The sequence below is a fragment of the Myotis daubentonii genome, chromosome 16 (assembly GCF_963259705.1).
Source record: "Myotis daubentonii chromosome 16, mMyoDau2.1, whole genome shotgun sequence".
NCBI classification, from domain to species: Eukaryota; Metazoa; Chordata; class Mammalia; order Chiroptera; family Vespertilionidae; genus Myotis; species Myotis daubentonii.
Window position 1 is genome coordinate 55403853 of NC_081855.1, and position 12789 is coordinate 55416641.

The 12789-nt window shown below is 60.3% G+C and overlaps 1 protein-coding gene across 3 annotated transcripts in view; it reads left to right on the top strand.

Annotated features, from left to right (window-relative positions):
• SEPTIN9 (septin 9) overlaps positions 1-12789 on the top strand; it is a 124835-nt gene that overhangs the window by 88406 nt on the left and 23640 nt on the right. The gene's annotated exons all lie outside the window — the stretch shown is intronic.

The following is a 12789-nucleotide window of genomic DNA, read 5'->3' on the forward strand; positions in this document are numbered from 1 at the left end:
TGCCGTGTTTGCAGGGCTCCGCTCCTGCTTGTCAGACGTGCTTTCCCCGGCCGGCCCTGGGCTCCTCCAGCGCGGCTTCCCAGGCCGATGCGGGAAACCATCTTCCCCATCCGGAATCAGAGCCTTCCTGTCCGTCAGCAGCCTCTGCTGCTTCCCCTTTCACTTCCAGCTGGGCCCTGCAACCGGGAAGCTGGCAGGTGCTCGCTTCCCCTGGGCCGTCCCCCCCACACACACCCCACCCCCAGAGTGTGGGAGGGGGAGCAGCCACACGGAGGGAGCGTCTGCTTGGATGCCGGGCACCACGCCAGCCCGCCACATGCCATCTCTCCTCCTCATCCTCCAATTCCGGCGACGGGCTCCCCTCTGACAGACGAGGAAGCCGCTGCCCAGAGATTCAGACCTTTGCCCGGCCCGGCCCGCATGGCTCCGGGACTGAGCATCGGCCTCGGAACCAGGAGATCGCGGTTCGATTCCCGGTCAGGGCTCCTGCCGGGGTGGCGGGCTTGCTCCCCAGTGGGGGTCGTGTAGGAGGCAGCCAGTCCATGATTCTCTCTCTTGTTGATGCTTTTAGCTCTCTCTCCCTTCCTCTCTGAAATTATACACACACACAGAAATTTGCCCAAAGCCCTCAGCTCCTGCGTGGAGGTGGATTTGAACTCCCTTCTGACCCAAAGCCCACGTCCCCGAGACGGAATGGGGAGTTTGGTGGCGCGCCTGAAACCCCGAGGCCCCGGTGGCTCGAGGACGGGGTCACGGGCCCCTGGGCAGCGAGGTGCTGGCAGGAGGCCAGGGTCCCCTCTCTGAGTCAGCAGACTGGGCTGATGTACGGGTTTGGGGCCAATTCAAACCAGCTTCCTTGTTTCTAGGGATGGGTGTGACCTGAGCCAGTGTCTCTGCTGAAGGGATGAGGGGTTTCAGGCAGCCCCCCCCCAAAAAAAGCAGGCCCGGGGCGGACAGGCGGCTGCCACATATCCTGAGCCCTGAAAACCCTCAGCCCTCTGGCCCGGGGCAAGGCCGCCGCCCTGCAGGACAAAGCGAGTCCAAGCTGCCTGGCCCGAGCTCGGCCCGTACATCAGCCCAGTCTGTTGACTCAGAGAGGGGACCCTGGCCTCCTGCCCTTCACCAACCTGGCGTCCCCGTGCCAGCACCTCGCTGCCCGGGGCCTGTGACCCCGACTGGCGCGCTCTGCGGGGCACAGGGCGTGGGAACGGCTCGCGTCACCCTCCCCCACGCCCCAGGGGAGAGCGGGGAGTGTGTGCAGCCTCCTCTCCAGCAGCTGGGCGGTGGCCCTGGGTGACAGGTGAGTAAACTGAGGCTCCGGGAGCTTATGGCCCGTCTCCTGGGTCACCCAGCAGGTTAGACGCGGAAAAGCTCTCGGCTTGTTGCTCCCGGTGCCTCTGAAGATTTCTTTTTTTGTAAATATATTTTTATTGATTTCAGAGAGGAAGGGAGAGAGAGAGAAAGATAGAAATATCAACAATGAAAGAGAATCATTGATCGCTGACTCCTGCAGCAGGGCCCTTGACCGGAATCGAACCCGGGACCTTCCAGTCCTCAGGCTGACGCTTTATCCACTGAGCCAAACCGGCTAGGGCTGAAGATTTCTTTTGTTTTTAAAAAAACGTGCACCAGCCCAGCTGGCGTGGCTCCATGGTTGAGCGTTGACCTATGAACCAGGAGGTCAGGGTTCGATTCCCCGTCAGGGCACATGCGGGGTTGCAGGCTCGGTCCCCTGTGTGGGGCGTGCAGGAGGCAGCCGATCCATGATTCTCTCTCATCATGGATGTTTCTCTCCCTCTCCCTCTCCCTTCCTCTCTGAAATCAATAACACTTTTAAAAACAAACAAACAACAAAAGCGTGTGCCATCTCAGACGGCGGACACCCGGGACCTGGCGAGCTGAGAAGCAGACGCCGGGCCGTTCGTTTCCTTCCTGTCGTGAGGCGTCGCCACGGACCGGAGAACACCTGCCACGGGCCACGCCTCTCTCGGCCGCGCGGGCCGTCTCGCACGTGGCAAAGCTGTAGAGACAGGAGCGCGTTGTGGTGAGCTTGCTCCTGCAGCTTCCGTTCCGTCCGCGCGAGGTCTGGGTCCGACGCCTGCGTGCTGGTCTGGGCCTCCCCGCTGCCCCGCGGTGTGGGCTGTGGTGGTGGTACCATAGCTTTCTCTCCTCCTCGGTGGGCATTCGGGTTGTTGGCAGGTCTTTGCCGTGGTAAGCAACATGCCCTGCTCGTTCTTGTGGCCCCTGGTAACTTAGGGACTTGGATTAAAACCAGGGTGTCCCCCCGCACCCCCCCCCGTGGCTGTCTCAGGTTAGCATCCGACCTGTGGGCCTGGGCTCCCCACCCCCAGCCCCCTCGGACCCGTGTCCCGAGATGCGGGAGTGGCCTGATGTCTGGCCTAGAGCGGGAGCAGAGCTGATGGCCTTTTAAGTTTAAACCGGTGTTTCCCAAACTGTTCTCTGTGGGACCATTCAGAAGCATTATAGAGGCACAGGGGTTCCACGGTCCAGTGAGTCTGAGAAACAGTGTGAACTTAAAGATGAACACACACGGACTTGGCAGAGGTGAATACAGCCGGCACACGGGCAGCTGCTTGTAAACCTCTGAGAGGGGCTGCCAGGGCAGCCAGGGCCAGAGCTGTTCGCCCGCGGAAACTTTGGGGGTGGCACCTGCGGCGATGAGCTGCTTTCACGGGTGAGAACCGGGAGTCCGGACTGCCGGCCGCGGTGGGCAGGCTGCAGAGCTGCCAGGAAGGAAAATCTGAGGCTCAGTAGGTGGGGGCCTGCGAATTAATCGGACAAGAGCTACCTTAGCAAGAAAATAGACAGTTTAATCGTGTGTGGGGGGGCGTTCACAGAAAAGTGGGGCTCAAGGGGCAGTTAGGCCCTGGCTGGTTTGGCTCAGTGGATGGAGCGTCGGCCTGCGGACTGAAGGGTCCCAGGTTCGATTCCGGTCGAGGGCACATGCCCAGGTTGCAGGCTGGATCCCCATTAGGGTGTGTCCAGGAGGCAGCCAATCAGTGATTCTCTCTCATATTGATGTTCCTATCTCTCTCTCCCTCTCCCTTCTTCTTGACATCAATAAAAATATATTTTAAAAAAAGAGAGAAAAGGGACAGTTAGGATTTGGGGTTTGTATGCCACCCTGGCCGGGGGAGGGGAGGGAGGAGAGGACCGCTTGTGGGAAGACAGATGACTCAGGAAAGATAAAGGGGCCCTTTGGAGAAGGATGGAGGTCGGTAGCTTTGTGACGGTGCCCTTGGGAGCGGGGGGGCGGGGGTGGACACTCACTGCGGTGATAAGGGCCCGTCTCCCCTGGCCGCTGGGAGGAGGGGGCTGGTCACAGTGGAGTCCTGGGAGCTCTGCCTTTAAACAGAGAGATTGCAGGGACGTGAACACCTTGAGCTCAATATGATTTTTATGCCACAGCGGAGCATGCTGGACCCCTCCTCGGGGTCGCCCTGTTCTCTTCCCAGTCCCAGCCGGGCAGCCAGCCGGCGGCGTGGAGACACAGAGCCAAAGCCCGAGCCCCGCCCCCCAAGTGGGCCAGGACCCCCTGTCGCTGTTCAGTAGCAAAAACTGCCCCCACCGTCTGCATCGCAACCCGTCTGAGCTAGGGACTGACTGTGTGAGAGCTAGGGACTGACTGTGTGAGAGCTAAGGACTGACGGTGTGAGAGCTAGGGACTGACGATGTGAGAGCTAAGGACTGACGGTGTGAGAGCTAGGGACTGACTCTGTGAGAGCTAGGGACTGACGGTGTGAGAGCTAAGGACTGACGGTGTGAGAGCTAGGGACTGACGGTGTGAGAGCTAGGGACTGACGGTATGAGAGCTAGGGACTGACATTGTGAGAGCTAGGGACTGACATTGTGAGAGCTAAGGACTGACTGTGTGAGAGCTAGGGACTGACAGTGTGAGAGCTAGGGACTGACTGTGTGAGAGCTAAGGACTGACTGTGTGAGAGCTAGGGACTGTCGGTGTGAGAGCTAGGGACTGACAGTGTGAGAGCTAGGGACTGACGGTGTGAGAGCTAGGGACTGACTGTGTGAGAGCTAGGGACTGACTGTGTGAGAGCTAGGGACTGACTGTGTGAGAGCTAGGGACTGACATTGTGAGAGCTAAGGACTGACGGTGTGAGAGCTAAGGACTGACGGTGTGAGAGCTAGGGACTGACCGTGTGAGAGCTAGGGACTGACGGTGTGAGAACTAGGGACTGACGGTGTGAGAGCTAGGGACTGTCGGTGTGAGAGCTAGGGACTGTCGGTGTGAGAGCTAGGGACTGTCGGTGTGAGAGCTAGGGACTGACGGTGTGAGAGCTAGGGACTGACGGTGTGAGAGCTAGGGACTGACGGTGTGAGAGCTAGGGACTGTCGGTGTGAGAGCTAGGGACTGTCGGTGTGAGAGCTAGGGACTGTCGGTGTGAGAGCTAGGGACTGACGGTGTGAGAGCTAGGGACTGACGGTGTGAGAGCTAGGGACTGACGGTGTGAGAGCTAGGGACTGACAGTGTGAGAGCTAGGGACTGACTGTGAGAGCTAGGGACTGACAGTGTGAGAGCTAGGGACTGTCGGTGTGAGAGCTAGGGACTGTCGGTGTGAGAGCTAGGGACTGTCGGTGTGAGAGCTAGGGACTGACGGTGTGAGAGCTAGGGACTGACGGTGTGAGAGCTAGGGACTGACGGTGTGAGAGCTAGGGACTGTCGGTGTGAGAGCTAGGGACTGTCGGTGTGAGAGCTAGGGACTGTCGGTGTGAGAGCTAGGGACTGACGGTGTGAGAGCTAGGGACTGACGGTGTGAGAGCTAGGGACTGACGGTGTGAGAGCTAGGGACTGACAGTGTGAAAGCTAGGGACTGACGGTGTGAGAGCTAGGGACTGACGGTGTGAGAGCTAGGGACTGACGGTGTGAGAGCTAGGGACTGTCGGTGTGAGAGCTAGGGACTGACTGTGAGAGCTAAGGACTGACGGTGTGAGAGCTAAGGACTGACGGTGTGAGAGCTAAGGACTGACGGTGTGAGAGCTAAGGACTGACAGTGTGAGAGCTAGGGACTGTCTGTGTGAGAGCTAGGGACTGACAGTGTGAGAGCTAGGGACTGACAGTGTGAGAGCTAGGGACTGACTGTGAGAGCTAGGGACTGTCGGTGTGAGAGCTAGGGACTGACAGTGTGAGAGCTAGGGACTGACGGTGTGAGAGCTAGGGACTGACTGTGAGAGCTAAGGACTGACGGTGTGAGAGCTAAGGACTGACGGTGTGAGAGCTAGGGACTGTCTGTGTGAGAGCTAGGGACTGACAGTGTGAGAGCTAGGGACTGACAGTGTGAGAGCTAGGGACTGACTGTGAGAGCTAAGGACTGACGGTGTGAGAGCTAGGGACTGACAGTGTGAGAGCTAGGGACTGTCTGTGTGAGAGCTAGGGACTGACAGTGTGAGAGCTAGGGACTGACAGTGTGAGAGCTAGGGACTGACAGTGTGAGAGCTAAGGACTGACGGTGTGAGAGCTAAGGACTGACAGTGTGAGAGCTAGGGACTGTCTGTGTGAGAGCTAGGGACTGACAGTGTGAGAGCTAGGGACTGACGGTGTGAGAGCTAGGGACTGACAGTGTGAGAGCTAGGGACTGTCTGTGTGAGAGCTAGGGACTGACAGTGTGAGAGCTAGGGACTGTCGGTGTGAGAGCTAGGGACTGACGGTGTGAGAGCTAGGGACTGTCGGTGTGAGAGCTAGGGACTGACGGTGTGAGAGCTAGGGACTGTCGGTGTGAGAGCTAGGGACTGTCGGTGTGAGAGCTAGGGACTGACAGTGTGAGAGCTAGGGACTGACAGTGTGAGAGCTAGGGACTGACTGTGAGAGCTAAGGACTGACGGTGTGAGAGCTAGGGACTGACAGTGTGAGAGCTAGGGACTGTCTGTGTGAGAGCTAGGGACTGACAGTGTGAGAGCTAGGGACTGACGGTGTGAGAGCTAGGGACTGTCGGTGTGAGAGCTAGGGACTGACAGTGTGAGAGCTAGGGACTGACAGTGTGAGAGCTAGGGACTGACGGTGTGAGAGCTAGGGACTGACGGTGTGAGAGCTAGGGACTGACGGTGTGAGAGCTAGGGACTGACGGTGTGAGAGCTAGGGACTGACGGTGTGAGAGCTAGGGACTGACGGTGTGAGAGCTAGGGACTGACTGTGAGAGCTAAGGACTGACGGTGTGAGAGCTAAGGACTGACGGTGTGAGAGCTAGGGACTGTCGGTGTGAGAGCTAGGGACTGACAGTGTGAGAGCTAGGGACTGACTGTGAGAGCTAGGGACTGACAGTGTGAGAGCTAGGGACTGTCGGTGTGAGAGCTAGGGACTGACAGTGTGAGAGCTAGGGACTGACGGTGTGAGAGCTAGGGACTGACGGTGTGAGAGCTAGGGACTGACTGTGAGAGCTAAGGACTGACGGTGTGAGAGCTAGGGACTGACTGTGAGAGCTAGGGACTGACAGTGTGAGAGCTAGGGACTGTCGGTGTGAGAGCTAGGGACTGACAGTGTGAGAGCTAGGGACTGACGGTGTGAGAGCTAGGGACTGACTGTGAGAGCTAAGGACTGACGGTGTGAGAGCTAAGGACTGACAGTGTGAGAGCTAGGGACTGTCTGTGTGAGAGCTAGGGACTGACAGTGTGAGAGCTAGGGACTGACAGTGTGAGAGCTAGGGACTGACTGTGAGAGCTAGGGACTGTCGGTGTGAGAGCTAGGGACTGACAGTGTGAGAGCTAGGGACTGACGGTGTGAGAGCTAGGGACTGACTGTGAGAGCTAAGGACTGACGGTGTGAGAGCTAAGGACTGACAGTGTGAGAGCTAAGGACTGACAGTGTGAGAGCTAGGGACTGTCTGTGTGAGAGCTAGGGACTGACAGTGTGAGAGCTAGGGACTGACTGTGAGAGCTAAGGACTGACGGTGTGAGAGCTAAGGACTGACGGTGTGAGAGCTAAGGACTGACGGTGTGAGAGCTAAGGACTGACGGTGTGAGAGCTAGGGACTGACAGTGTGAGAGCTAGGGACTGACTGTGAGAGCTAGGGACTGACGGTGTGAGAGCTAGGGACTGACGGTGTGAGAGCTAGGGACTGACTGTGTGAGAGCTAGGGACTGTCTGTGTGAGAGCTAGGGACTGTCGGTGTGAGAGCTAGGGACTGTCGGTGTGAGAGCTAGGGACTGACTGTGAGAGCTAGGGACTGTCGGTGTGAGAGCTAGGGACTGACAGTGTGAGAGCTAGGGACTGACGGTGTGAGAGCTAGGGACTGACTGTGAGAGCTAGGGACTGACGGTGTGAGAGCTAGGGACTGACAGTGTGAGAGCTAGGGACTGACGGTGTGAGAGCTAAGGACTGACAGTGTGAGAGCTAGGGACTGTCTGTGTGAGAGCTAGGGACTGACAGTGTGAGAGCTAGGGACTGACGGTGTGAGAGCTAGGGACTGTCGGTGTGAGAGCTAGGGACTGTCTGTGTGAGAGCTAGGGACTGTCTGTGTGAGAGCTAGGGACTGACAGTGTGAGAGCTAGGGACTGACGGTGTGAGAGCTAGGGACTGACGGTGTGAGAGCTAGGGACTGACTGTGTGGGAGCTAGGGACTGACGGTGTGAGAGCTAGGGACTGACGGTGTGAGAGCTAGGGACTGACGGTGTGAGAGCTAGGGACTGACTGTGTGAGAGCTAGGGACTGTCGGTGTGAGAGCTAGGGACTGACGGTGTGAGAGCTAGGGACTGACGGTGTGAGAGCTAGGGACTGTCGGTGTGAGAGCTAGGGACTGTCGGTGTGAGAGCTAGGGACTGTCTGTGTGAGAGCTAGGGACTGACGGTGTGAGAGCTAGGGACTGACGGTGTGAGAGCTAGGGACTGACGGTGTGAGAGCTAGGGACTGACGGTGTGAGAGCTAGGGACTGACGGTGTGAGAGCTAGGGACTGACTGTGTGGGAGCTAGGGACTGACGGTGTGGGAGGTAGGGACTGACAGTGTGAGAGCTAGGGACTGACGGTGTGAGAGCTAGGGACTGACAGTGTGAGAGCTAGGGACTGTCTGTGTGAGAGCTAGGGACTGTCTGTGTGAGAGCTAGGGACTGACAGTGTGAGAGCTAGGGACTGTCTGTGTGAGAGCTAGGGACTGACAGTGTGAGAGCTAGGGACTGACGGTGTGAGAGCTAGGGACTGTCTGTGTGAGAGCTAGGGACTGACTGTGTGAGAGCTAGGGACTGACGGTGTGAGAGCCAGGGACTGACGGTGTGAGAGCTAGGGACTGACTGTGTGACGGTGACGCTGGCTGAGGCAGGCTCTGGGCGGTGGAAGGACTGCTGGCCTTAGCCCCGCTCACCCCCCTGTGTGTTTGGACCCATTTGGCCCGTTGTAAGACGATCCTGTAAATCTCAGAGTGCGGGTGGGTCTGTCCGTCCGTCCTAAGCGGTAGACCCCAGCCCTGACCACACATGGGAGCCCCTTGAGGAATTTTTACAGACACCAACCCCTGGGTGAGTTTCCTCAGAATCGCCGAGGTGGGGCCCAGGCCCCTGCACGTAGCCGGACCAGGCACCCTGAGGACAGGCACCCTGAGGACGTCCCCGGGATTGAGCGCCGACCCCGCCCTTTCAGCTCCCGCCCCCCCACCCCCCATCTCATCTCAGGACCGCAGTCCCCGTCTCAGTCCCAAACCATGGATTGTTTGACTCAAAATCCTACCATTTTAGCTGCTGAGCTTTCTCTTCTGGGCCTGGTGTCCGTTTGTGAAGGGTGAGGAGGCCTGGAAGATCGCACCTAACGCCAACCTGGAGCGCCCCCACCTGGCCAGCTCCCCCCCTGACACGCCCGAGCGAGCCCAGGAGGGACACACTGGGTTTCTACTCATCCTTGAAATCAGTGGGAGGGCTGATGGTCTGTCGCCTGGTGAGCAGGATTCTGGCCTGGAGTCTGCAGCCCCAGGATGCGCTGGTTGTGAGGGAAGTGTGCCTGGGCCAGTGGTCAGCAAACCGCGGCCCGCGAGCCACACGCGGCTCTTTGGCCCCTTGAGTGTGGCTCTTCCACAAAATACCACGTACAGTGCGATTGAAACTTCGTGGCCCGTGCGCAGAAGTCGGTTTTCGGAAAGGAGATGGACGAAACAAGTATACAAGACGGGTGTGGATGGGGGAGTTGGGAGGGGTCGACCTCAGCGAACGTACCTCCATCAGATTGGGGACGTTTTTAGCAAAGGCCAGCTTAGGAGCACCCTGATTAAGTTAATAACAATGTACCTACCGGTATAGTTTAAGTTTAAAAAATGTGGCTCTCAAAAGAAACTTCGATCGTTGTGCTGCTGATATGTGGCTGTGCTGACTAATGAGTTTGCCGACCACTGGCCTGGGCTGTGTGAGCACAGTGGCCCTCAGCCCTGAGCAGCGGAGGTGGCCACCGGGAGAGCAGTGCCTCAGTGTGCTGAGTTGGGGTGCCGTCAGTTCATGTCTAAGGTACATTGTTGATACAATGGGAGCTTTTCAGGAGAAAAAACAAATGTGTATCAAAGGTGCCTGGGCGGGAAGAGCGCCTGACAGTGCGGCGGGAGGGAGGAGCCCTTCTGAGAAAGGAGGAAGCGGGGCCTCCTCGCCACTGAGGCTCACAGATGATCGATCTTGATCTTGAGGCCGCTGCCTAGGAGACTCAGGAGGCGGTAAGCCCGCCTGGCTGGGGCTCCAGGTTGAACAGGAAAGGTGGAGGGGGGGGGACTGGTCCTATCTGATGGAGGACATCCGGAGGGCTTCCTGGAGGCGGTGACCTAACAGGGGGTTTTAGATGGGGGTTGGGAGACAACAGGCCCTGAATGAAGGCTGTAGGGTCCTCAGAAAAGGGCTTGCTGTGGAGATGTGACTGAGCTGGGAAGAGGGTCAGGACCAGCGACGAAGGTGCGGACGCAGAGATGAGGGGAGAGGAGGCTGTCCACACCCCCGCCTTGGGGGATGAGGGGAGGAAGGAGGGTGGTTAATGCATGCCCCATGCTGCCCTGAGGTCGGGGGTCGGGGGCGGGACTGGGTGTTGGCGAGGAGGGTTTTTTCAGGAGCTGGGGTTCAGTGCGGTGGGCAGAAGCCAGACAGCAGAGGTCCCGCAGCCAGTGGGTGGTGGGAGCCGAAGGAGATGCAGGCCATCTGCCGCGAGGCTGGGTTGTTGCGTGATGGAGAGAGTGAGTGATGGAGAGAGTGAGCGTGTGAGCGGCTGTGGGGGGGGGGGGGGGGCGGCAGCTGGGCCAGGGCCAGGGGCGTTGCTTGTGGAGATGAGGGGAGCCCAACCGCTCTCCTAGGTCAAGTTGAAAAGGAACCAGAAGAAAGAGGAAGATTTCAGCCGAATGTGGCACCCCCCCCCCCGCCCTGCCCCTCCCACTGCAGGGTTTGGGCGGCGCCTCAGGTTGCCAGCCTGGGGCTCCCCTTGGGGGTGTGGCTGCTCACCTCTGCCCGGAGCCTGCAGGTTCACGCTGCAACCCGCCAGGCCTCTCCCTGCGCCCCGTGTCCGCCCTGGCCTCCCCCTGCGCCCTGTGTCCGCCCGGGCCTCCCCCTGCGCCCTGTGCCCCCCTCCCCCGGGCCTCCCCCTGCGCCCTGTGCCCCCCTCCCCGGGCCTCCCCCTGCGCCCTGTGTCCCCCGGGGCCTCCCCCTGCGCCCTGTGCAGAGCAGCCACAGGGCCCCCCGTGAGAGGGTAGGTGGTATTTGGTGGGAGGCATCGGCTGCATCCCGTGAGGTTTGCCAGGTGGGCGGGTGGGTGGTGGGAGATTGGCGGGGGAGCTGGGCTCTGTGCTCGCACCCAGGCTTTGGGCTCCGCAGGAGCGTGAGCGGCCTGGGGACCGGGAGGGCAGGTGTGTGCCATGTGAGTGCGAGGGCGCGTGCGTGAGGGGGATGGAGGGAGGGAGGAGGACGCAGTGCATCGGCCGTCGCGTGGGTGGTGACATCTCACAGTCTGTGCTCCTCTCGCAGGGGGCCCCAGGGAGGGGGAAGCCGAACTGCCCCCCCGCCCCCCGCGGCTTCCAGGGCAGGACCTGCTGCTGGACCGCTGACCAGTGGGCTGCTCACGGGCAGGTCAGTGGCCTACAGCACCCTTGTTAAGGACGCCGGGGACCCCTTCCCGCCTCGTGTCAGCCTCTGACCCGTGAGGGGGCCTCCTTTGTTTGGGGGTGAGGGTCCAGCCCAGACTGACAGCCTTGGGAAACCCCACATAGGCCCGTCGGGCTGGGGTGGCGCTGGCCCGGAGACAGTCCTCCTGCTCTGAGCGTGGGTTGCCCGTCTGTACAGCAGAGACCCAGCTTACGGGGCTGAGGCCGGGCCGCGGGCCGCAGTTTCCTGTGGCTGCCTGACACACAAGCTGTTCTCTTCCAGTTCTGGGGGCTCCGTGTCTGAGACCAGGGTCCCGGGCGAAGGCAAGGTGTCGCAGGCCTGGCCCGTCCTTGCCTTGCCCGGCGTCCGGCGGCCACATCGCTCCACCATTGCTCTCCTCCGTCACTGCTTCGCTGCACTCTTCAGATTCCCCCCGGTCCCTCTCAGGACACGGTCAGGCCTCCTCGGTGAGCCAGGTGACGTCCGCGTCCCCAGGCCCGGTCCCACCTGCGGACGGAGGCAGCACCTGCCGTGGGAGGTAACACCCGGCCCAGGATGGGGCCCGGGACTCACGTCTCGTCTCAGGGCCCTCTGGTTGTTTGTTTATATTTTTATTGATTTCAGAGAGGAAGGGAGAGAGACAGAAACATCAGTGATGAGAGAGAATCATCGATCGGCCGCCTCCTGCACGCCCCACACTGGGATCGAGCCTGCAGCCCGGGCCTGTGCTCTGACCGGGAATCGAACCGTGACCTCCTGGTTCGTAGGTCGACGCTCAACCACTGAGCTACACTGGCCAGGCACGTTTTAAACTATAAAACAAAACCAACTGGCACGAGGGGGGGGGAAGGACACATGAAGTTCTCGTTTCCTATGTACACACACGGTGGAAAGCGCACAGAGCATAGAGTTTGCCGTGAGCAGCGGGTGGCACATGCTCACGGTTGTGCAGCCATCACCGCCGTCCAGTCCAGAACATGTTTGTCCCCCGAGAAGGACCCTCTGTGGCCCTTAGCATCACCCCGCTTCCTCCTGCCCCGTGGCAGCCCCCTGCCTGCTTGCTGTCTCTGTAGATTCTCTTTTCACGGGCGCGGTTCTGTGTGACTGGCAAGTAACTGGGCCGGAGCGCGGAGAGCTGGTTGTTGGAAGGACGTGTGTGCGGGGAAGGCGGTGCCCGGGACACCTCAGCTCCGTAAGGGCCGATGGCAGTAGCCCTGGTGCCGGCCACACGCCCTGCCCGGGCCCTGGACCCAGAAAGTTCCCGTGGCCGTGCTGCTGGGGAGAGCCCAGCCGCCCGACCATCCCTCTCGCCCAGGCCTCACGCGCCCAGTCGCTGGGCAGCCGTGGCCGCTGCCTTGGAGTGGGGGTTCATCCCGGCCCGAGCACCCCGGCACGGTGGGCGGGGGCCCCCGGGAAGGCTGGGTCGGCAGCGGCAGGAGCTGACATCTCTGGGACCGTCTGATTCCTGCTCCAGGAAAGGAGTTTCGTAGGAGGCAGCTCTGTTCTTCCTGGTGGTGGAATCTGAGAGAAATGCCCCAGGACGTCCCCGGCAGGGGGCGCTGTGCGTGGGGATCAGCGGCTTTGGCAGCAGCCGCCCCGCCTCCGTGTGGCTGCCACTGCTGCTGGAGGGGTGTGTGGCCCACGTAGAGGGCTCTCCAAGGATCTGGCCTAAACCCGGGGTCACCTTGACTGTCGGGAGCTGTGCTGTCCATGGCCTCCGGCCTCATGTGGCT